The sequence below is a fragment of the Pinus tabuliformis genome, chromosome 5_2, assembly GCF_031772625.1.
Source record: "Pinus tabuliformis cultivar Carrire ecotype Pingquan chromosome 5_2, CPIR1, whole genome shotgun sequence".
Lineage (NCBI taxonomy): Eukaryota > Viridiplantae > Streptophyta > Pinopsida > Pinales > Pinaceae > Pinus > Pinus tabuliformis.
The window spans coordinates 702,200,182-702,227,305 of NC_142306.1; the positions used below are offsets into that span (position 1 = coordinate 702,200,182).

Genomic DNA, 27,124 nt, shown 5'->3' on the forward strand with positions numbered 1-27,124 from the left:
TGGAGCAATTTACTTCACCAAGTTGGATCCTCGTTTAGGATATCATCAAAGCACAATGAAGCCTGAAGACATTCCGAAAACAACATTTAGAACTCATGAGGGTCATTATGAATTTTTGGTCATGCCTTTTGGCCTTACCAATGCACCTTATACATTTCAAGGTTTGATGAATTCCACTTTAAAACCCTTCCTTAGAAAATTTGTGTTAGTATTTTTTGATAATATACTAATCTACAACAAGTCTTGGAAGGATCATGTTCAACATGTTGAAAGGGTGCTCAAACTATTGGAGGAGAAACAATTATATGAAAAAACCTCAAAATGTTTCTTTGGAGTACAAGAGGTGCAATATCTGGGTCATATTATATCTCATGAAGGTGTTATGGTAGACCATAGAAAAATTAAATCCATTAACGAATGGAAAATTCCCACATCCATAAAGCATCTGCGAGGATTTCTCAGGTTGACAGGGTATTATCTCAAGTTTTTTTAAGAATTATGTGAGAATAGCAACACCTCTAAAAACATTACTAAAGAAAGATGCATTTTCTTGGACTCCAGAAGAAACGAAGGCCTTTGAACATCTTAAAGAGGAAATGTGCCAAGCACGGGTCTTAGCTACACCGGCCTTCACAAAAACATTTATTTTGGAATGTGATGCATCAGGAAATGGAATTGGTGTTGTTTTAATGCAAGAAGAAAGATCCATTTCTTTCAAAAGTCATCCAATCAAAGTTAAGTATTTACACAAAGCTATTTATGAGAAGGAAATGTTGGCAATACTACATGCACTAAAGAAATGGCGACCTTAACTAATGGGAATACACTTCAAAGTAAAAATGGATCATGATAGTCTTAAATATTTTTAGAACAAAGATTATCTTCAGAAGAGCAACAAAAATGGGTCACAAAAGTGTTGGGTTATGATTTTGAAATCATCTACAAAAAAAGGGAAGCAAAATGTTGTTGTAGATGCCCTCTAAAGAAAATATGAGCATGTGGAAGCATTCTTTTGTGTCATTTCTATTATCCAACCAAGTTGGATAAACAAAGCAATGGATGAATGGAAGAATGACGAAGAAGTGTGGGCACTCATTCAAAAGTTGCAGCAAGATCCCAGTACATATGATACACTCAGTTGGAAAAATTATTCGTTGTTAGGTCCCTATACTACTAGTGTAACCCCTTATTGTTATTATTCAACCCCCTTCTTGTATTATTGTGCCCATATAGTCCCCATGTTGTTATTATTAGGCCCCATAGAAGCCCACTATTTTTATTGATGTGCCCCTACAATATTATTGTTATGTAGGCTTTGATTGTATTAGGACCCCTTAGACCCCTATATAGAGAAAGGAGGTCTTTTAATTTGTATCATCCAAGAATTGTTCATTTGTGTAATGTAAAGTAATTTCCCCCTCGAAGAAGCTGATTTTGAAGTCATTGATCTATCTTTTCTATCTTTTTGTGAGTTGGTTTCATAACATTTGGTATCAAAGCTTTAGATTCTAGGTTTTCGCTGCTCCAAGCAAGTCATCGTGGTATTTTCGCTATAAGTTTTTCTCTACGAAGTTTCGGAAGCTAAAACAAAACCCCATTTGAGCCAAAATCTCCATGAACATTGGGTCCAAATTTCAGATCTTGTCTCGCTATATTTTTGGAGATATGATTTGAGGAAGTTAGGGTTTTGCAAGCTCTAGAATTCCATCTCAAATAGGTCATCATGGAATTTTCGCTATAATGCTTTTTCTTCGAAGGTTCAGACTCTGAAGTTAAAAGCCATTTGATTTGAACTCTTGGCGAAGCTGAGGCCCGAATTTCAGATCTTGTTTCGCTATATTTTCGGAGATATGGTCCAAAACATTTAGGGTTTTTGCAGAATCACGAATTAGATTCCAAACAGGTGACCTTGGGAAAATCGTCATAACTTTCTCTTTGAGCATGAGATTGAAATTTCGTAACAAATTACAGAAATTGGATAGACTTTACTTCTCTGTGTATCATGTTCGGGTCCGAAGGTCGAAATAGTGACATGTGGCACTTCGTACAATTTTGCTCTACTAAAAAAATTATATAAGAAGGTCATTGTAGGAGATTTGGTGTAACTCTTTATTGAAGAATCCAATGTTGATCAGAATGGTGGGGTTAGAAATAGGACTCAGAGGGCTACCACAAGCCAAAATTTTAGAACTTGAAGATATCAAATTACAGAGTTACAGTTGTTTAAATATCGAGCTCCTAAAAGCAAGAAATATAATGAATCGAATCAAGAAAATAGAAACACCTAGTAAGAAAAATTGGATGGATGATTTAAAGAATGTGATCGAAGCTAAGATAAATAGTTTTATCAATGCCATGGAAGCTGATATCGATGGTATGGAAGCATATTGGGAGAAAGGCATGGAATATTTGAAGAAAGACATGGAAGATTTGAAAGAAGGTGGGAAAAAGCTGCTACAAGAAAGGCCTCCTATTGGCAAAGAAGTAGTAGAGGAAACTCATGATGAGAACAAAAGTAATGTTAATCATGATTTCATAGAATATAATGTTGGATTCAAGACCCAACATATTCCAAAGATAGATATGAGGAAGTTTTATGGCAAGGATCTCGTAACATAGATATTGCAGATGGAGAAATATATTGATCTACATAATGTGCAAAACACACAAAATGTATGTATTGCATCTTTATATTTAGAACCGAATCAGTTTGTGTGGTATAGAGGGATTTTTTCTCGTAAACAACTTGTCATCTGGTCAATTTTCACGAAGGAAATGATAGCTAAATTATGAGGATACAAAGAGTAACATCTTCTTTAGCCAATTGATAAATCTCAAACAAAAGGGTTCAATGGAAGAGCACATTGAGGACTTTGTTATGAATATAATTCATAACAAATAATTAAATAAAAATAAATATTAATATTAAATAATTAAATATTATTTAGGTTAATTAGTCATTAAATTAAGTGAAAAGGCATGTCTAAAAGACATGCCCATTCACGAAAGGTCACCTGCTGAGGTATAAAAGCAGGGTCCTCATTGTACATTCAAATCATCTTATACATTTTTATATAATAATAAATAATTATTTTAAATACCTGTGTGTATTGTTAACAATTAAATCTAAAAGCTATCAGTGTTTTTGTGTTTAGCATAAGTTTTTATGCTACAGTGGTATCTGAGCCATGGCACACAATATAATCATGTGGGCCTTTGAACGTAGTTCGCCTCACATTGTGCCATTACATTCACATCGTGAACGCATCGAACATTTTAGTGAAATTCAAGAAGCATTTCAGCATTTGAAAAAATCAATTGCAAAAGTTAAAACATGTCTAGAGGAAAATGTGAAAGAAGAAGAATTCGATCAAAATGTTGATAGTGCTGAATATGACAATGATATAAATAAAGTTGATGATATGAATATGGAAAATTTTGAAGAAGGGGTTATGTCAAATACAGATTATGATCCTAAAAACAAAGATCCACATGAATATGATGATGATCGCAACCATAAACATAGAAAGAGGTTCACTCAGTTTCAATCCTTTTGGGATGGTAAAGAGGATGATGAGGACGAAGACTCTGAATCTGACAAGGCCACCAAGGTTGGTAGAGGTAGTGATATCAAAGATAGTAAACTTGAAGTTTCTGTTACTGGTAAGGAATTGAAGAAGCGTGAAAAGAAGGATCAATTAGCTGCCCATGCTGGGGAGAATGCGAGGCATGAGGCAATGAAAGATGACAGGGATGCATTCACTGTTGTTATAGGTAGTTGAAGTGTTGTTCTTGATGGAGATGATACAGCCGATGCCAATGTCAAAGACATTAAAATTGATTCCTTTTCCGTTGCGGCCCGAGGTAAGGAGCTTTTGAAGAATGCCTCCATGAAAATTTCTCATGGAAAGTGTTATGGGCTTGTCAATCCAAATGTCGAACAAGGGGTTGTGGGCAATGATAGAACTGCATTAGAAGTTGTTGTCGCAGCAAATGAGGAATTAGTAAAATTCCAACAAGAGGCTCAATGTTTGCAAGATTTGTCTCTAGAAGATGGAGTGGATAACGAGATAGATAATGGTGAAAAGCTTGCTGAGGTTTATGACAAATTGCAAGACATTGGATCTGATGCAGCAGAGGCACAGGCCTCGAAGATCTTGGCTAGTTTGGGGTTCACGAAATCTATGTAGGTCCGCCCCACAAAATCTTTCAGAGGAGGTTGGCATATGAGGATTTCCTTGGCAAGAGCTTTGTTTGTTCAGCCGACCCTTCTGTTATTGGATGAACCCACTAACCATCTGGATCTCAGAGCTGTTCTATGGCTAGAAGAATATTTGGGTAGGTGGAAGAAAACACTTGTTGTTGTGTCGCATGATCGTGACTTCTTGAACTCTGTTTGCACTGATATCATTCATCTCCACGATGAGAAACTTCACTTCTACAGAAGTAATTTTGATATTTTTGAGAGTGGATATGAGCAAAAATACAAGGAGTCCAACAAGAAGTTTGAGGTATATGAGAAGCAGCTAAACGTAGTGGAAATAGGGCTCAGCAGGAGAAAGTCAAGGACTGGGCAAAGTTTAATGCAAGTAAAGAGAAAAGCATGGAGGTCATAGAAATTCCAGGATTCCTGTTGCTCAACATATCAGATTTGCTGACCTTACTACATCCTTCCAACGCTTACGCTTTTCTGCTGAAATTCTTTATGGATAACTTCAAGCATTATAGAGAACAGTTTGTGAATATGTTGAGCCTAGAGAATACCAGCGAGGCCATGGAAGATCTGAAGAAGATCTCATCATGGTCGTTTCTGGGGCTTGAACAAACTAACACCAAGCTGCTTCACCTCGAAGAGATGTTGACAGCCACTCACAGAAAACGAGACGAAGCGTGAACGCAGCTAGAAAAATACTGCAATATGTTAACCAACACACAGCAAAACGTTGTCACATCTATGGATCAATCCCAGTGGCTGGACACCAACCTTATCGGCCCAGATTTTAATGTCGACCCATATTCGACCATGGATTTCCTTTCCTGTTACCAGTCCTCTCCAAACCAATTCCTCTGGAATTCGACTCCCACCCACCACTTCGACCTCCCACCAGACGTCCACCTGCACCGAATTCCGACTTCGTATCTAGAGTTTGAGTGTTCGAATGTCATGGAGAGTAAATATCAACCATTTTATCACCAGAACTTGCAGCAGCTAAGTTTGGTGGAACAACAACAATTCGAATCCCATCTCCTCGCCTCTCCTCCTTCCATTCTCGGCAGCACCATGTCATCCCATCTGCTAGAGACTTGTTCACTCTAATGTGTGAAAGACGTGCTGTGATTGGCAAGAGACGTGTCGTTTAGGGTTCACCATCACACTGTAAAAAAATTAAAACTATTGACGTCACCTGTTTTTTATATGAACGTATCGTAGTGGTCATATATATATATATATATATATATATATATATATATATATATATATGACCAGGTTAATATAAAATGGAAAATAAACATTACATTAATAATGATCTTATAATGACATAATTTAATTAATTAAAATTATTTAATTAATGAAATTATTATTAAAAAAAAAAAAAAAAAAACTTGGACTCAAATAGAGTTACCAGTGAGCCACCAGTGACAGAGACCTTCCACCTTCCATATGCCAAGACAACAACCGCAAAGACAATTGCCAGCAATATAGCTTTGAGGACAAAGCTTCTGAAGGAAGGGATTATGTTATGAATATAATTCATAACAAATAATTAAATAAAAATAAATATTAATATTAATTAATTAAATATTATTTAGGTTAATTAGTCATTAAATTAAGTGAAAAGGCATGTCTAAAAGACATGCCCATTCACGAAAGGTCACCTGCTGAGGTATAAAAGCAGGGTCCTCATTGTACATTCAAATCATCTTATACATTTTTATATAATAATAAATAATTATTTTAAATACCTGTGTGTATTTTTAACAATTAAATCTACAAGCTATCAGTGTTTTTGTGTTTAGCATAAGTTTTTATGCTACAGACTTCCAAAAATTGAATATAAGGGTAAATGATATTCCAGAGAGGCATAGGATTGAAGTCTTCATAGGGACTTTAAAAATGATGACATCCAACATGAGGTTCGCCTTTGGGAACCTGATTCATTGGAGAAGGCATACAGGTTGGAAAGAAAAATTGAAATCAAAATTATGGAAACAAGGAAGCCTACCACTCATAACTATAAATATGGCACTGTTGTTGCACCTAGCCTTTCACCACCTACAAGGTTGACACCAAAACAATTCGAAGAAAAAAGAGAAAAAGGGATTTGTTACAATTGTTATATAAAATACACTAAAGGTCATAAGTGTGCTGAGAAGAAATTATTTTACATTGATTGTGAAGAGGACGAAGAAAAGGATCATGAAACGTCAAAAGAAGAGGAAATACACTAGGAACCAAACCCAGAGAAAGAAGAAATGAATCCAACCATATCTTGTAATGCATTGGCAGGAATTACCACTCCTAAAACTCTCAAGATAGAAGTACATATCAAGAAGAAAAAGGATAACCTCACTTTCGTGCAGAATCGAATGAAACAATAGGCAGATCAACATCGCAGTGAAAGAAGTTTTGATATAGGTGACTAGGTATTTTTACGAATAAAACCATACAAACAAATGTTCCTCAAGCAAGCTAATAAGGATAATAAATTATCACCAAAGTACTATGGTCCTTATGAGGTGATGCAAAAGAGTGGTACTGTGGTATACAAATTGGAGCTTCCTGCATCTTCCTGAGTGCCCTCAGTTTTCCATGTTTCATGCTTAAAGAAGGTTATAGTTGGCAAGCTCTGAGTTCAAACAATATTTTCGGAACTTGATGAGGAAGGAAAATTATATTGGAACCTGAAGCAGTAATGGAAACAAGCACCTAGCAGCTACGAAATCGATCAATTTCAGAGTATCTCATCAAGTGGAAGAACTTACCCGTTGAAGATTCCATATGGGAGGACGAGAATTCTATGCAGAAGCATGCAGAACTACTAAAGCGTTGAGGACAAAACTTTATGAAGGAGAGGGGCATGTTAGGTGCCTATACTACTAGTGTAACCCCTTATTGTTATTAGTGCAACCACCTTATTGTATTATTGTTCCCATATAGTACCCATGTTGTTATTAGTATGTCCCATAGAAGCCCACTATTGTCATTGTTGTGCCCCTACAATATTATTGTTATGTAGGCTCCAATTGTATTGGGACCCCTTAGACTCCTATATATAGAAAGTAGGTCTTGCCATTTGTATCATCCAAGAATTGTTCATTTGTGTAATGTAAAGGAGGCTACCCCCTAAAAGAGGTTGATTTTGAAGTCGTAGATCTATCTTTTCTATATTTTTATGAGCTTGTTTCATAACATTTGTTATGGTACAAATATTTCTTATACCTCTGTAAGAATTCCCAACTCAAACAAAAGATTCTTCTGGAATTGCACACCCCTCCCTTAGGAGGGCACTCAGGATTTTTAAAAACTTACCATAGGGTTAAGAAAGAATTTTTTTTGGATGGCCTTAAATATGATATTCAAAAGTTTGTGGCAGAATGTTTAGTTTGCCAAAAAACTAAAGTTGAGACATGTAAGACCTCGGGTCTATTAAAACCTTTATCCATTCCATGTCAACCTTGGGAGGAGGTTTCAATGGATTTTATCACAAGTTTACCCAAGTACAAAGGAAAGAGTGTTATCATGGTGGTAATTGATAGACATACCAAGTATGCACACTTTTGTGCATTATCTCATCCATTTAAATCCAGTATAGTTGCTACTGCATTTATGGAAACAATTCAAAAGATACATGGAAACCCAAAGATTATTGTAATCGATAGAGATCCCATTTTCACTAGAAATTTTTGTACATAATTATTTTCTTGTATGGGTAATCAGTTAGCTCATAGCTCATCTCATCATCCTCAATCTGATGGACAAACTGAGATAGTGAACAAATGTTTGGAAGGATATCTTTGTTGCTTTGTATCCAATAAACATACACAATGGGTCAAGTGGTTGCCTTTAGCTGAATGGTGGTATAACACTTCCTTCCATATTGTAGCAAAAAACCCCATTTATGGCACTTTATGGATATCATACACCATCCATCACATCATATTTAAAATAAAATTCTAAGGTTCAAGAAGTGGAATATCACATCGAGCATCAACAATAAGTTCTAAAACTCTTAAATTATAACCTAACTTTGGCGCATAATAGAATGAAACAACATGTAGATCAACATCACAGTGAAAGAAGTTTTGATGTAGGTGACTAGGTATTTCTACGACTACAACCATACAAACAAATGTCCTTGAAGCAAGCTATGAAGAATAATAAATTATCACCAAAGTATTATGGTCCATACGGGGTGTTACAAAATATTGGTACTAAGGCATACAAATTGGAGCTTCCTGCATCTTCCCAAGTGCACCCAATTTTTCATGTTTCATGCTTAAAAAAGGTTATAGGTGAGAATATACTAGTTCAAACAATATTGCGAGAACTTGATGAGGAAGGAAAAATCATATTGGAACCTGAAGCAGTCATAGAAACAAGAAATCGACAGCTACGAAATCGATCAATTTCAGAGTATCTCATCAAGTGGAAGAATTAATCCACTGAAGATTCCACATGGGAGGATGAGAATTTTATGCAGAAGCATACAAAACTACTCAAGTGTTGAGGTCAACATTTTTTAAAGGAGAGGGGCATGTTAGGTCCCTATACTACTAGTGTAACCCCTTATTGCTATTAGTGCAACCCCCTTATCGTATTATTGTGCCCATGTAGTCCCCATGTTATTATTATTGTGCCCCATAGAAGCCCATTATTGTGATTGTTATGCCCCTACAATATTATTCTTATGTAGGCTCTGATTGTATTGGGACCCCTTAGACTCCTATATATAGAAAGGAGGTCTTGTCATTTTTATCATAGAAGAATTCTTCATTTGTGTAATGTAAAGGAGGTTTCCCCCTCAAAGAGGCTGATTTTGAAGTCGTTGATCTATCTTTTCTTCTATTTTGTGAGCTGGTTGCATAACATCCTAACATCATAGATCAAGATGGCATGATAAATTAATCAAAACAAAGAACTTCAGGCCAAGTGAGTGGGCTCTTCTTTTTTACTCAAAATTTAAATATTTTTAGGGGAAATTTCAAACACATTGGCTTGGCCCCGATGAGATTGATACTATTTTGATAATGGAATAGTTAGAATTAGAACTATTTATGAAGAAAATATTACTTTCCTTGTTAATGGGCATAAATTAAAATTGTATCATAAGCCCTTAACAAATGAGGAAATTGTTAAAAATATGCAAGAAGGTTCCTATTTGAAGCTGGTGAGAAAGGAGAAATTTTCTTCCTTATCATTGAAATAATTGTAATTACTTTTTCTCTTGTAAAAAAGAAAAGAGGGAGAGGAAAAAAAACGAAAATAAAAAGAGAAAATAAAAATATAAGCATAGAAATGAAAACCATCTATGTTGGAATCTCCATGAAAAAAATCTTGGTTGAAAACCAAGGGACTTCTTGGCAACGTTTATTTTCAAAAATTCCCCTTCCTTGTCCCATTTCCTTTTTTTCCTCTTCTTCTTTGCAATAAAATTTTTAGCTTCAATAAATTGTTTGACGCCTTTGTTTCTCTTTTAAAGAGAATCTTCAATAAATTTCAACATTATTAGAAGTCAAATCATTAATAAAGGATTAGACACACCAGTAGAAGAAACTTTTCAAGTGAAATCATGAAGTTTAGATAAGTAGCTACAAATTTTACAAATTTATGCAACTCCTTTCAACTTTTGTAGCTGATAACGAACCTGGAAAACAAAAATCATTTAAAAGGAATCATAAAGCTTCATCATGAGTAATAAATACATTAAAATGTATGTAAAAAGAATATTTCATTGATTTTTATTTAAGGAATGATAGATTTATGAGAATTGCATAATAAATTTGATACACCTTTTGAAAATAGGACCAAGGATTATAACTCTATATGATCACCTCCATCAACCTTATCTTGCCATGAAAAAACCTTCTACCGCATTCAAATGATTTGAAAGCTCCCAATGTTCATAAAAAAATGGATCAAGCGCACTCATGGAAAATCATTAGTAAAGGAGGTGTCATTATAGAAATATTGAGGTTAAAACAGGCCTCAAAAACAAATTGTACAACCAAAATCAAATTTATAAGAACCATTAGGATTCAAGATGGTGATGTCAACCATGAGATATGATTCATCATTTTTGGAGTAAAGAAGTAAAAACATTAAAAAAATAAAAACCATAAAAAAAACTACCTTTTCAACTTATCTCCCTACAATTTTACTCAAATTTCAAGTAGGAGCACTCATTGGATGCATAATTTTATTCATTATCTAAGGAGTACCCATGTTGCATACTTTCGATGGACCCTACTACACCAAAAATGAGAAATAAAAAAAAAAAAGAATGTGATTGCAATCACATTTTTTATTATTATGTATTTTTCATTTTTTGTGTAGTAGGGTGCATCGAAAGTATGAAACATGGGTAATCCTTTGATGAGGAATTAAATTTTTCATCCAACCAGTTCTCCCACTTGAAATTTGAGTAAAATCGTTGGGAGATAAGTTGAAAGGAGTTTTTCCTTTTTTCCCTCTAAAATTTTATGATGTAACCTAATATTATTTTATTATTTCCACTATTATTTTATAATATTCCTTATGAGGCCCATTTTAGACCTCGAAATTTCTCTAATGTTCATTTGAATTCAATTACCTACCACTTCATTCATACCTTGGTTCCATTAGCCTCATTCATTCACCGTTATATCCATCTCCATCCATCCACGTTGAGAAAAAGGTAATTCGAGGGTTCTATTTCTCTTTTTTCATGGGTGTTACTGTCAAATTTGGGCCACATGAAGAAAATTTTCTTAGTGCCTATCCCAAGGTTAGAGACTAACTACAAAAGGTGAGATGGCTTGAATTTTTTTAGAAATTCAGTGGGCACGAAATAAAGGTTACAGGAGCTTTTACTAGAGCCTTTGATGGTGTAGAGGTTGAGATAGGGAATATCAAGCTCAAAATTTCTGAGTCATTCATAGCAGAGGCAATAGGACTACCTCAAATTGGAGAAATTTGGTTCAAAAGTTAGAGGCTTAAGGATGAATATTTGAGAAACTTTTTGAATAATCCACAAGTAGACACATCATCATTCAAGAAAGGAATATTAGTTATTGTGCTAAAAACCAAGTGGAGAAACCTATTGCTCGTCCTCCAAAATTTCTTAACTTGTGAAGGCAAGCTTGGTACTTTACTATTTATATCATTCAAGGTTTCTTATGCATTTTGTCAAAGGAAACGAATTGAATTTTCCTTATTACTTAATGTGGAGTTTGAATAAAATGGCCTTAAATATTCAGAGATATTCTCATAATATCTATAGAACCTTGTATCACCATGGTCTGATAAAAATTCTTGTTGAAGCTCACTTAAATTCTACTGGTGATAACTAGCAATATTTTCTAATTAGAAATTATTTTGTTGAAACTTCAAAATAAGAATTATGAAAATCTAAGAGGAGTCAACGAAGAACATCTCAAAACCATAACCTTGAATTCGTTGATGAGGAAGAATAGGGTTTGACTATAAATGAACCATAGCTAATGGAAATTCCACCAGAAAAAGCAGAGGATGATGTGCCACTCATATAGTATTTGGAGAAGGTTAGACATAAAAATAAGAAATAAGATGTTAGAAGAAAGAAAACTGGTGAAACGACATAGGAACTTGAAGTAACAAAGGAGATGGAGATAGCCAAAGTAAATCAAGCAGAGAAATGAAAGATAGTCAATAAGACAAAGAATACACAAAAATTGATAAAGCTAGAACAAAAGTGCAGAAGGAGACAGTGACTTGTCAAGCATTCAATTGAACCAGCATGACAAGGAGAGACTATTAATTTGGAAGAAGAAAAGACATTATTATGAAATAAGCAACATAATCTCTATTTTACTAGATTCCATCCAGAAGAATGCTTGAGATTGATCTAGCCCAATAGAAATTCTATGAATACCAGGATAATCCAGAAAAAGAAGTGCAGAAAGAGGTAAAATTTCTTAAGAAAAATCAAGTTCACAAAGATTTTCATATGATGATATTCTAGTAGATAATTTTCAGACTTATCAATAAGAGCAAGAAATTATTCATAACCTCAAACAGGATATTCATCAATTGGATATCTTAAATATATGCATTAAATAATAAAATCAATTGATTAAAACTAAGAGTGAAATATTGAAGGCCAAGAATGAAAACATGTTATTAAGGATGTGTTATCGCTATAAGAAGAACAAAAATATTAAAGGAAATAAAAAGTTCTCAAAAAAAAAAAATTAAAGCCTTGCAAGGGAAATTTCCCATGAGGAAACCTAGATGGTCAATCAATATGCAGGGTAGGAAGGCTTCAAAATTAGATGTCGTAATCCAAGCTTCATAATCAATCCAGTGAAAGGACATTTTCCCAAATTTTGAGTTTTGTGCATGAGGACATGCAACATCCTCAGCGTGGGGGAATGTTGGATCCTCAAATTGTCCTCAATTTTGACACTCTTTTTATTTTTTCCATCTTTTCCACACTTGTTTTTTATACACTTTTAGGTTATAAGGTCATAAAATACCATATCAATTATAATAAAAGGTATCAAAATGATTAATTCTCATGATCTAGATTTTCTTTTCGAAATTAACTTAAATATCTCTTTGGCTTCTGAATTATGAAATTTTTGTAGCTCACTAAACTTTCCTTAGCTTGATCCATGGTTAGACAAGATTTAGAGACTTTCAAAGCGAACAAAAGACGTGAGAAAATTCCAAATGTCAAGGACATGATCATCCATTTATTATGCCAACTCAAAAGATTGATTAGACTGAGGATTTCTTTGGTCAAATGACTAGGTCAGCATTGTTTTGTTTGTGTGCAAGGGTTTCAAGAAGCGGTTTCGGCATCAAACAAGCATGGAAAATATGACATCAAGTGAGTGAGTCTCATGATAACCGATAGATAATGTGTAGAATAATATGATCTTCATAACTTTCTTTGACAGAGAAAATCATGCCAGATCCATTTCTTAGTTAAATTTAAAGATTGTGTTGTTGATCCACGAACTTGCCTCTTGGCATCTCTTTCTTTAAGTTGTTAAATTAGCTAGTGTATAAATATCTCCTTGATCTGCAAGTTGAGATAATGAAAAATAGATCATAGACACTCTGTTTAGAATTGTGGAAGAATCTATGTTTTTATTAATACAAGTAATATGTTCCTGAAGTGTGAATGCATCCTTAGTCAATTTGATTTGAATTCATAGCGCTTTATACTCAATGGGAGGGCCCCCTCAAGAGTTGTAGGATAGTTTAGATGCTTTGGTTTTTTGTTGATTCAATTAGTTACAGTTGGATTTGCATTTATTTCTATGTTTATTCCTTTGCTCATTTACTCACTATAGATTATGTTGCACAAGATTAAGCGCTCTTTAAAATTGAAAACCGCCAAAAACATTTGAGTTGTTAGTTATTTTCATTAAGATTTTCCACCTAGTCTCATATTTAGATGTTTATATTGATTCATATCTCCATTGTGCACATTAGGAATCTATCATAATTTGAAATTTTATTCTTTCTCTTTAGTTCGTTTTATTTCAAATAATTTGGTTTTAGAATCAGTTTCAATTAGAATAGTATTTCAATTTGTTGCAGTAGAACAAGATTACATTTCAGCAAGTAGAGTAGCCTTTCAATTTAATGCAAATAGAATAGCCATTCCATTTAATGAAATTAGATTAGTCATTTCGATTTAATACAAATAGAATAGTCATTTCCATATGATGCTAGTAGATAGTCACTTCAATTTGATGTAATTAAAATAGCCATTTCAATTCAATTCAATTCTTGTCATTTGATATTGTTTTTAAAAGAACAATTTGTCCTTTTATGTTTGATAGAAGAGCATGTGCATAGAGTTGAGATGAGCTAAACTTGATTCAGTTTTGTTCTGCAATTTCCTTTAATAGATTAATATTACTTTAATAAAAAATAGAACTCATAGCATATATTGTGCACATGCACTTCACAAGTACACGAACCTTGGTTTGAAAATTAACGAAGAAATTTAACTACCAATTCAATTACACAACATCCCAAAAGAGTAAAATTGAACATATGGTTGTAGAAATGCTAGAGGTAGGTATAGTTAAACCTAGCCAAATATCTTTCTCTACTCTAGTGGTATTGGTACACAAGAAGGATGGATCATGGCATATGTGTCTGTATTATAGGAAGCTCAACAAGCTCACTATTAATGATCCATTTCCCATTCTTGTCATTGATGAATTGTTGGATGAATTATATGGAACAATTTACTTCACCATGTTGGATATTGATTCAGGATATCATCAAATTATAATGAAGGATAAAGACATTCTAAAAATAGCATTCAGAACTCATGAAGGTCATTATAGATTTTTGGTCATGCCTTTTTCCCTTACTAATGCACCTTCTACATTTCAAGGTTTGATGAATTCCATTTTCAAACCCACCCTTAAAAAATTTGTGTTAATATTTTTTGATGATATACTAATCTACAACAAGTCTTGGAAGGATCATGTTTGACATGTGGACAGGGTTCTCAAACTATTGGAGGAGAAACAATTGTATGCAAAAACCTCCAAATGTTTCTTTGGGGTACAGGTGGTGGAATATTTAGGTCATATTGTATCTCGTGAGGGTGCTAAGGTAGATCTTAACAAAATTAGATCCATCGAGGAATGAAAAATCCCCACAACCCTAAAGTATCTTAGAGGATTTCTCGGGTTGGCATGGTACTATCACAAGTTTGTTAAGAATTATGGGAAAATAACAACACCTCTAACAACATTACTAAAGAAAGATGCATTTTTTTGGACTCCAGAAGAAACTAAGTCATTTGAACATCTTAAAGAGGCAATGTTCCAAGCTCTAGTTTTAACTACTCCAGACTTCACAAAAACCTTTATGGTGAAATGTGATTCCTCAAGGAATGGAATTGGTGTTGTTTTAATGCAACAAGGAAAACACATTACTTTTAAAAGTCATCCAATCAAGGGAAAGTATTTATACAAACGTATTTATGAGAAGGAAATGTTGGCAATACTACATGCCCTAACACAATGGAGCCCTTACCTAATGGGAAGACACTACAAGGTAAAAATAGATCATGATAGTCTTAAATACTTTTTGAAACAAATAGTGTCTTCAAAAGAGTAGAAAAAATGGGTCACTAAGATGTTGTGTTAGGACTTTGAAATATTCTTCAAAAAAGGAAAGCAAAATGTTGTTGCAGATGCACTCTCAAGAAGGGATGAGGATGTGGAAGAATTGCTCTATGTTATTTCTATTATCCACCCTGATTGGGTAATTGAATCAAGGGAGAAATGGACGAATGACAAAGAGGTGTGAACACTCATTCAAAATTTGCAACAATATCCCAGTACATCTAATACATTTATCTAGAAAAATGACTCATTATGGTACAAATATTGCTTATATCTATGTAAGAATTTCCAACTCAAACAAAATATTATTTTATAATTTCACACCTCTCCTTTACGAGGGCACTCAAGATTTTTAAAAACTTACCACGGGGTCAAGAAGGAATTTTTTGGGATGGTCTTAAATCTTATATTTAGAAGTTCATTTCATAATGTTTGATTTTCCAACAAAATAAAGTTTATACAATTAAGACCCCGGGTCTGTTACAACCTTTTTCCATTCTAAATCAGCGTTGGGAGGAAGTCTCAATGGATTTTATCACAGGTTTACCCAAGTCCAAAGGAAAGAGTGTCATCATGGTTGTAGTTGATAGACTTACCAAGTATGCACACTTTTTTGCATTATCTCATCCTTTTAAAGCTAGTAAAGTTGTTATTGCATTTATAGAGACAAATCAAAAGCTACATGGAAACTCAAAGATTATTGTAAGTGACAGAGATCTCATTTTCATTGGGAATTTGTGGAAGAAATAATTTTCTTGTCTTCGTACTCAATTAGCTCATAACTAATCTTATCATCCTCAATCAAACGGGAAAACTGAGATAGTGAACAAATGCTTGGAAGCATATATTTGTTGCTTTGTATCTGATAAACAAAAATAATGGGTCAAGTGGGTACCTCTGGCTGAATGGTGGTATAACACTTCCTTCCATTTTGCCGCAAAAGTGACCCCATCTATGACACTTTATGGATATCATCCGCCATCGATCACATCATCTTTAAGAAAAAAATTCTAAGATTCAAGTAGTGGAATATCACATCGAGCATCAACAACAAGTTCACCAACTCCTAAAGTATAACCTCACTCTAGTACATAATCGAATGAAACAACAGGCATATCAACATCACAGTGAAAGAAGTTTTGACTTATGTGACTGGATATTTTTATGGCTACAACTGTACAAACAAATGTCCCTTAAGCAAGCTAATCATTATAATAAATTATCACCCAGGTACTAGGGTCCTTACAAGTTGCTGCAAAATATTGGTACTATGGCATACAAATTGGAGCTTGTTGCATCTTCCTGAGTACACCCAATTTTCCATGTTTCATGCTTAAAGAAGGTTATCAATGATGAGCTATCAGTTAATACAATATTACCTAAACTTGATGAGGAAGGAAAAATCATATTGGAGGCTAAAGCATTCATGGAAACAAGAACCCAACAGCTGTGAAATCGACCAATTTCAGAGTATCTCATTAAGTGGAAGAACTTACCCGTTGAATATTCCACATGGGAGGATGATAATTTTATACAGAAGCATCCATAACTACTCAAGCGTTGAGAACAACACTTTTTTTGATGGAGAGGTCCATGTTAGGTCCCTATAATAATAGTATATCCACCTTATTGTTATTGTTTTAGTAGCCCCCTTATTTTTATTTTTGTACCCCATTGAATCCCACTATTATTATAGTTGTTCCCTTACATTATTATTGTTATATAAGCTCTGATTATATTGTGACCCTTTAGACTCCTATTTATACCAAGGAGGTCTTATCATTTGAATCATCCAAGATTTTTTCATTTATCTAACGTAAAAGATGTTTCCCACTCGAAGAGGCTAATTTTCAAGTCATTGATCTATCTTTTATTATGTTTTGTGATCAGATTGCATAACAAAATGTACCCTTGCATGAACAAACAATACAAATATCACCTATCTTTTCTCCTATACAAGGTGATTTTGATTCTAGATTTCCTTCCTTGGTAGGTGCTTTTCTGTTATTATTATTTTCTAAATATAGTCTTGAATTGGAGGCTAGAAATTTTAATGTTGTTATACTGTGCTGAGTAGAAAATGATTTCTAGTTTCAAAAAGTTTTGGGTTGATGTTGATTCCAATGACAGTGATTGTGCAATAATTTTTATGTGAAACGTGTTTTCTTGTGCTATATTTTGACCACCATTTTAGCAGTGCAATCATCAAACCAAGTGTTGATCTAAAACATTGGATACCTGGTAGATATTTTGAGATATTAATGATAGCATCATCATACATTTATTGAAAAGGAATAATTACATTAAAATTTGTCAAGATCATTTTTTTGTAAGAACAATGATATATGTTTTAATTTCATTTCTTTTACTTGGTGGCTTTTTTATCCAATCATTTTTTGAATCTGAGGAAGAATTCCATTATGTTTTTCTAGAAAGTATCAAGGACCCTACGATCTTGAACGTTAGCTAGATCAACAAATTAGCTATTTCCTAAAAGTTTGTCTCGCCCCAAGAAAAATATATCTAATCTGAAGTCTGTTATTCTAAAAGGAATGGCCCAATAGATATTTCTTCCAGTTCTCAAGTCAATCAAAGTGATGGTAACATGGTTGATGCAAAACTTCTTGAACTAATAAAAATTGTTATTGTTGATAAAAGTACAGTAGGTAGGTGGGATGATGTTGGTAAGAGGTAATGAATTCATTAATGTCTCATTTACTTATTTTGTATTCTATTTTTGTTGAAGTTTAATTTTCATTTTTCTCATTGCAATTAGGCTTGCAAAATCCAAACAAGCTTTGAGGGAAATGTTTATTTTACCTACCCAAAGCAGTGATCTTTTCACTAGTCTTAGGAAACCTCCTTGAGGTGCATTTCTATCAATTCCTACTTAGATAAATAGGCTAAAATAATAATGCATATGTTTTATGTATCATGGTTAATAAGGACTTAAAATATTATGCCACATTTTTTGCTAGGTTTACTTCTTTTTGGGCCACCTAGGAATTACAAGACTATGTTGGCTAGAATTTGTTTATCATAATGTACAACCACATTCTTTAGCATTACGGTATCTTCCTTTACTTCAAAATGGGTATGCTGACTTACCTACATCAATTGATGCCTATGCAATATTAGCTGTTGGGATTTCGATCCAAGTAAATGACCAAGTTAGACAATTTGGAGAGGGAGAGAAACTCATGAAACCTCATTTTTTGTTGCAGTTGCAAGGTAGACATCAGCTATTTTCATTAATGAGGTAAGCAATTTGTGCTATTTTATGTTCTAAAAGAATTGATATTGACATGGTTGCAACCATAAATCACTAATGTAAATACTTTACTTTTTTAAGACATTAATCAACTCACTAATAAAAAACATTTCATTTTCATAATTAACTTTTAGTTAAAGTGAATTACAAAATATAAATGGCCTTTTTGGACGAATTCCACACGTCTATAACTATACTTGTGTGATGTTTGTGTCTAATGCTAGAAACATTAACACTACAATATGGTCATATGATATTAGTGACTAGCCATGGTTGCATTGATTGTTGAAATCCTTTGTTATGACCTTAATGAAAATGTACTCTTCACTTAAGCCATGCAAACACTAGGGTCATGGAAGAGGAGTTCAACAACCAATGCAACCAACATCAAGGTACAAAGAGGGCTTGGTTCTCCTGATTAAATTCCAATTCATGACATGGGAGTTCATCAATCAATGCAATCAATGTTAAGGTACAAAGAGGGATTGGTGCTCTTGATTAAATGTTCTTGAGAATTTCCATACCCACATACATTATAGAATTCAGTGGCAATATTGTAATCCTACCAATCCTAAAATCCTGAAAATTTTTAAGTCTATTTAATTTTGAATGGGATCTTAAATTGTATTTTCTCCATATGAAATCCAACAAGTTTGGAACCAACCTCAAAAATCATGAAACAATTAATGGTAAGGTTAAAATTTTAAGTAAAAGGATAGAAAATGAAATAAGAAGAATGTCAACTTTTACTTCAAGATTAATTATAGGGGTTATGTTTTGTAGGGCTCTGGAGTTAGATATTTTTCTTTCGTTTAAAGTCTTTTTAATAAAAACATTAATATTTGGTGTTTTGTGTCATATGGCATCATACCAAAGTAGTTGGTTTGGTGCTTAAGGCTAGTTTCATATCGAACCAACCAATTCTTGTGTGGATCTAGTTGATTTTCGTACAGAATCGGCCTAAACCAAAATGAAATACAGAACTGGCTGGTTATAGTAAGATTAGATCTGTGTTGAGTTCCATTTTTAGCACCATCCATTTAATTAGTGCAAATATTTCTTACATGTTGTGTTTACATGGGTGACTTACCATTTCCAACTGCATCACTTTTAAAATGGTAAGGTGGTGTTGTAGCAGCTACAACCACCCTCCAAAATTTTGCCTTAGCTTCGTTTTGGAGCCTTGCTACTACCCTTCACAACAGCATGTCTTTCTTTGTCAAGTACACAAGCTCCAGTGATTCTCTTGAAGACAGACAGCCTATCGATCAAACCTTGATGCATTCTCCTCACAAGTTGTTCATCTGGACTTGGTCCAATAGTAGGATGAGTATCTCCTTCAAGGATTTGAGCAAATCTGGAGGGCAGCCAGCCTTCCCTACAAAAATTGTGCAATCCTGACTGGCAGTTTGTTGGGCCCCAGAATTGTGCAATTGTGCTGAGCAAGCTTCACTCATAAAATTTTGCAATCCTTCCTAGCTGGGCTGCTCAGCCTAGAATTTGCACAAATTTGGGTAGCAGTCAGTTTCTCTGCCCATAAATTGTGCAAATCTTCTGAGCAGCCATTCTTGCTCCCAGCCAGAAATGCGCATTTTCTCCTAGCAGTTGAGCAGCCTCTTGCATGTGCAGCTAAGTTGACGGCTCCCTCCAGGACTGAGCGAAACAATCTTGCATGCATGGGCTGCTTCTCCCAAGGCATCCCTTGTTTCAGGGACCTATTTTTGGCAGTTGGAGGTTACATGCAAGGATCATTTCAAAAATCTCCCACCAAGTGTCTCTTTCCCTAGATTTGTGGCATGCGCGTCACAACATCGATTTTATCAAAACTCATCAACCGGATGCTACAGATCTCATTCCTCACATCAACCTTGCAGCTCTGACATCCCACATCGCATCTAGGAGTTGTTGGCACATTCATCTCAGTTGTTTTGGGGTAAGCCCGCTTTCCATGTCTTGTGTTGCATTTCTGCCGCTTTTTGTGTTTTTCATCGTCTGAACGTTGTCTGCTTGATTTTAGTGAGTGCTTACTATCGTTTTGATACATACTAGCCTGTAATATCACCATTTCAGATTTCATTAACTTTTCATTGTTAGCGCATGCATGAAACTATTTTTCACGAATGATCGTTGATTTGGCAACTCACCTCACCCACATGCATGTTGTTCCATTTTCTGAATATGTCATTCACCATTTGCATGCACGATCATTCACTTATGTTTACACTCAGTGTCACCATGCATGCCCATTCACATTCACTTTCAGTTTCCCGTCGGCAAGTTTGGGTAGCCTTGACCCAGATTCTGCCACACCGAGACTGCATTGCACAATCTAGAGAGGGATGGCTCTACCTTCCTCTCCAGAAATGTTCATTTCTACCCAGGAGCTATTCTCCATGCTTGCTTTGTGCAAATCTGAGGGAGAGTGACTGCTAGCCCAGAAAATTGTGCATTGCATAATTCCAGGAGTCAGCAACCAGTCTAAACTGTGCACTGCGCAGTTCCAATAGTCATTCAGCCTCCCAACAACCCAGATTGTGCCTTGCACAATTTTGGCACTCAGTCTCCCGACCTCCCGGCCAAAATTGCACGACTTTCATGATTAGTCACACAGGTATGTTGCAAGTTAGTTCTCAAGTCCATTTTGGTTTTCGACTAACATATTACATGCCATGAGTGTTGCCATGTCTCCAGGTATCCCAGGTGTTCATCTGCCCCTCAACAGCACAGATACAATGGTTTCCAGGAGAGCAGAGTCAAAGACACCGTTCAGAGAGCACTTGGAGATGCAGTCGATCAAGTATCTATGAACTTACCTACCCACAAAGACATCAAGTTGTTCGTAGACAAGGACATCAAGATAGGATGGCGGCAGCATCACAGCAAGTAGCATCATGAAAAATAACTAAAGGCAACATACCGGATGCAATGACTGCAAGAGGAAGGTTGTTGACAACACATAAGCGGAACAAAGTTGCAAGCTCAAGCAGATCCACCGGTGATGAAACCAAATTTGGAGACTCAAGCTATGAGGTGACGGTGCGACATGAAGATTGTGAAAAGGTAGAGAATGGAACAAAGGAGTTGCATGTGCTGAAGCAACAACTCAAGGAAGAACATGAGCTGCATAGAAAAGTGAATGAGTTGCAACAGGAACAGGAATAGCAGGGAGGTGCAGCATGCACTCACGAATGAAACTGCGCTTGTACAAGTTATAGATCCATCCCAACAAGTGGCACGGAGCAGACAAGGTCAGAAATGTTGTTGATTGCATGCAAGGGAATGCAGCAGCATGCATTTCATTGTGCACACGCATGTGATCCCATCCATTCAGCACACTCACCAAGGCGAAGACAAGAAGCAAGTTTGACTCGAGCTGAGCATGTAGTTGATAGTTGATTTGCATGACCACCAGCACACACTGGAAGATCAACACGAACACTATGCATCAGTGTGTTGCCAGTTTGGCCACACCCGAGAAGACCACGTGCATGTTAGCAGAAGAGTTGGATGGAGGAGCCATACCAATGCACCTGGATGCAACAGAGGCAAGAGTTTGCTTTAGCAAGATGTCACCATGGAGTGCATGCACACCTTCACGGACAACCAAGCTTGGCATTAGCTCACCACCTTCACCATCACAAGCATGTCAAAGAGTTGGTTTCACCACAACGGACCAAGTTTCAGTGATGTCTTGCATGGCTTGCTCAAGCCATTTTGTCTCACATGGGTACATATGCATTGTAATGTAACGTCTTGTCAAGTATAAGTCAAGTGTTGATAGTTGGATGTAAGGGTCATAGGGTAGATGAAGAGTCATGAGGGTAGATGAATTGTCACAAAGTGGAATGTCAAGGGTCACCCCAACCTTTGCTATAAATAGTCCCTCATAAATCATTGTAAGGGCTTTTGGTCAACCAAGCTTCTGATAAGACTATCTTAGAGAGAGCTTGAAAAGTATTGTAACGAGCCTTGGCTTCTCCACTGCACAGAGCTAGTACATCTCTTTGGAGGAGCAGGCGGTTGTGGCTATAACGTTCCACTATTGGAACTAGTGGTTGGAGATGGATGTATTGTATGACTGGAACTTACACTTCTTAATATAATAGAGCCAGTGCATTTCATGCATATGTTGTATTGTATTCTATGCTATCTGGTTTACTCTAAATGATATATGTATTGTTTTCTTATGCATGCATGTATGGACTATTCTGTATAAGTATGTATGAATCTTTTTGAAATGCGTTGTTGGTTTAACCATCACTTTGGATTGCTCGCTAACTTGCTTTCCATCTTGTGATGCATCTTCACTCGTGTGTTCCCTTCCAAGACGAGTACTATTACAGGTTTCCAAGGGGCGCACTCATCTTAAACCCCATGCGTTATAACCTCTCATGCACCTTCCTTGGCTCACTACAGCTGTAACACCCTTGCTAACAACAGAGTTATCTTACTTGCCTCTGTGAAAAATCACGGTTAAGGCATTACTATACGACCCACTGCTAGGACTCCTACACCTAACAGTATGAGGTCTAATTGAGACTTCTTACCAGGGAGATCACTTGACATGTTGGCAAGTCCAGCACCATCAACAGTTATGGCGCTAGAAGGAGATCTAGATAACAAGTTGTGTCCTCTCATCATGTTTTGAACTTTTGCATATCTGTCATGGATTCTTGCACTCTTCTTCCTCCGCGATGTTTTTCGAATCATGAAGATGTTACCATCACGAGGGAGTTTTTCGATCACTTGTCCACTTACACGTATGATGGTGAAGGCGAAGTGCCCTGGCCTAAGTTCTTACATGACTTTCTTTCCATTCTTCATGAGGAAGATGTGTGTTCTGATGAATAGGCCAGCTTGCTGCTTGCATACACACTTCACGAATCTCCACTTCGATGGCTATGCAACCTACCGGCTGATAGCGTGCACTCACTTGAGCACTTTTGTGATCTGATTGAAGACACTTTCTATCATTTTGTTCTAGATAATCTTGACCAAAAATTGTTACAAAAACGGAAGGCTCTCCATGAATCGATTATGGATTTTGGGCAGCGCTTCCATGACTTGAAGTTTGAAGCTTCGAGGAGCCAGATGAAATTTCTCTATATTTGGGACTGACTCGAGTATTGTGTTAAGAAATCTACTCATCCCAAGAATAAGTTTGAAATCAAACCTCACTCAACATTCTTGAGTGATGGAGCTGCGCAATCTTATGTGGATGTGGTCACTTTCATGCGTGACTGTCCGCCACCCCCTCATCAAACAACTCCACCACTGCCAAGTGATGTTGAGGATCATGCTCACACACCTGTTCAACTTTCTCATCCTCCCAACATCACTTCGCTTAATTTTCGCGCAGATTTGGTTGTGAGTCCATTGAGTTGTCATATGCATTTTGTTCCACAACCTCCATCTTCGCACTCGGCTATTCCTCTGGATGATATTGTCTTGTGTTCTTCCATTCCGAACTCTACACTTGTTGTGAACAAGGAACAAGCCACTGACGGAGTTGGTGTTGCACAACCAACATGCACTGTCATTCATGAAGAATATGAGTGGGAGCTTGAGCATCAACACTCAACAAAGGATGACTCCCTTCCGTCCGAGCCTCCTTCATTCTTCCCTGACATCTTTGGTGAACCTGCCATCCATGATTTTGCATGTGTATCTTCATCCACAGATGCACCCATTGTTGATCATTCGCAGGACACACTGGATGTTAGTCCATCATTCAACAATGAAGAGGATGAGTTATTGATTGAAAATCCACTTGATCTTTCATCTTCCTTTTCCAGAAACACAGAGGATGAATTTGTTCACTTCTGATCTACCCCTTTGTTTGATTCATCTGATTATGAGGATGCCAATGAAATCATTTATTTTTCTAATCGTGGCTATTGTGATCCATTTACTTCCATATTCAATCACGATCATGATCCTATCGCAGTTGATTTTTCAAATCCACCGGTCTATGATGATCTATCTGATGATGAAGTTGAAACACTTAAGACTGTCAAGGCACTTCAGCCCGAGCTGATGGTTATGTCAAGCCTTCGCTGTCTTGAGGTTGGCTTCACTTCTGATCAGTAAATTGTTCAATCACCCAAGGCTCCTCATCACTCATTTGTATGCATTGAAGATCAATCTCACACACAGATCATGCTTCCTCCACTCGAATTGCACGATCCCATCTCTCATGCATTGGAGGAGTCTTACATTGCAAGCACGTGTGCATGACGCAAGTTATCTTTGTTTCTTTAATTTGTTTGCATGTCACAGTGAAGAGTGTGCTTATGTTTCAAAGCTACACACAGTATCGCACAACACCATGATAAGTCCACGGACTGCTCATCATGCACTTGTACTCACTTATGTCCTGTGGGCACTTTGAAGCATGAAGTGTGGTTGTCTTCATTGTTATATATTTCTTGCTTGTTGGTTCACATAACTGGGTCACTCACAGACCAAGCCTTCACCAACATGGGTCAACTAATGCGTCGGTGGCTGCATTGGAAATATCACTTCACGTGATCAGGCCCATTCACCATTAGTTTAGGAGTAGGAGTAGTGTTTGCTTTCAGTCAGTTTGCTTGCATGCTTGTTTGATTACTTGATTTGTTTGTTTCTTTGTCTACTTACTTGTTTTCTTACTTGCTTGGCTTTCTCTTTTGCTTCCGCTCTTTCTTTGCTTTATTGTTTGTTAGTTTTCTTGTTTTATTTGTAGGTTAGTTTCGCATGAAATGATGTATGACTCTTGAAACAACATGGGTAAAGTACAAGAGGCCTTGTAAAACTATCACTACTTGGTTATCTATCATCCTGCCTCTGTACGAAGAGCTTGTTACTTTTAGTTCATGATACATCTAAGGAAAATACGTATTGTTCGAAGTGAACCTTGGTGAAAACACAAATCTTGTGCACTAACTAGTGTCATCTAATCTAATCGATTGTTTTTGGGTTAACCCTTGTCATCTCAGTCAAGTAGAGTAAGGTGAGCAGGAGAACCTTAACAGGCACATCAGAGGTATAATAAACTACTTCTCTGCTGGAAAAAACTCTTCTACTCTCAATAATTTGGGATCCCTCTTTCACCTCTAAAATGAATAAGTGTTATGCACAGTTATGAAAATTGAAAAAAATGAAAAAGTCAAAAAAATGAAAAATGAAAAATGAATAAGGCGAAAGAAGAGAAAGGCTTCCTAGACAAAGAGGTGATGCAAGTAACTCCACTGGGGTACTGACCAGGCTCGCTAGAAGCGGAGCCATGCTTGTGTTCCTATGTGACTCCGTTAGGGTATTGTCCAGGCCTTCTGGCAGTGGAGCAACACCAAAGATGAAACTAAGATTGTGACAACTATAATGCTTGTGCATCAATATACACCTCAACCCCAATCAAAACAACTATGTTGACTTGGCTTGGAATGCATGTCAATCGACCCAGAGCTGGGTGGATGCTACATCTTACAATCAAGCTAGTGTGAAACCAAGACAAGCTGAGAACTGAACAATACTTCTGGAGGTGTTAGACTTTTTCTTCACAAATAAGGTCCATTCAGAGAGCTGTAGTTCTACCAATGTGTCACCAAGTGTTGTAGTGGCTACAACCACCCTCCAAAATTTTTCCTTAGCTTCGCTTTGGAGCCTCCCTACCAACATTCACAACAACATGTCTTGCTTTGTCAAGTACACAAGCTCCAGTCATTTTCTTGCAGAAATGCAGCCTGTCTATCAAACCTTGATGCATTCCCCTCATAGGTTGTTCATCTAGACTTGTTCCAACAGCAGGCTGAGTAGCTCCTTCAAGAATTTGTACAAATCTGGAGGGCAACTAGAATTCCCTCCAAAAATTGCGCAATCCTGACTGGCAGCCTGTTGGGCCCCAGAATTGCGCAAATTTTCTGAGCAATCTTCACCCAAAAAATTTCACAATCCTTCCCAGCTAGGCTGCTCAGCCCAGAATTTGTGCAAATCTAGGCAGCAATCAGTTGATCTTCCTAAAAATTGCGCAAATATTCTGAGCAAAAATTCCAACTCCCAGCCAGAAATGTGCATTTTCTCCCAGTAGTTGAGAAACCTCTTTCATGTGTAGCTGAGTTGACCGGCTCCCTCTAGGACTAAGTGAAACAGACTTGCATGCATGGGCTGCTTCTCCCAAGGTAACCCTTGTTTTAGGTGCCTATTTTTGGTAGTTGGATGTTACATGCAAGGATCATTTAAGAAACCTCCCACCAAGTGTCACTTTCCCTAGATTTGTGGCATGCATGTCAGAACCTTGATTTTATCAAAACTCATCGACCGGCTCCCTCTGGGACTAAGCAAAACAAACTTGCATGCATGGGCTGCTTCTCCCAAGGTATCCCTTGTTTCAAGGACCTATTTTTGGTAGTTGGAGGTTAGATGCAAGGATCATTTTAGAAACCTCCCACCAAGTGTCGCTTTCCCTAGAGTTGTGGCATGCACGTCACAACCTCGATTTTATCAAAACTCATCGACTGGATGTTGTAGAGCACA

The 27,124-nt window shown here is 36.3% G+C and overlaps 1 pseudogene; it reads left to right on the forward strand.

The window, feature by feature from the left end:
- The first annotated feature begins 3,188 nt into the window (after positions 1-3,188).
- LOC149161073 (ABC transporter F family member 4 pseudogene) lies at positions 3,189-4,894 on the forward strand (annotated as a pseudogene).
- The last annotated feature ends 22,230 nt before the right edge of the window (positions 4,895-27,124 follow it).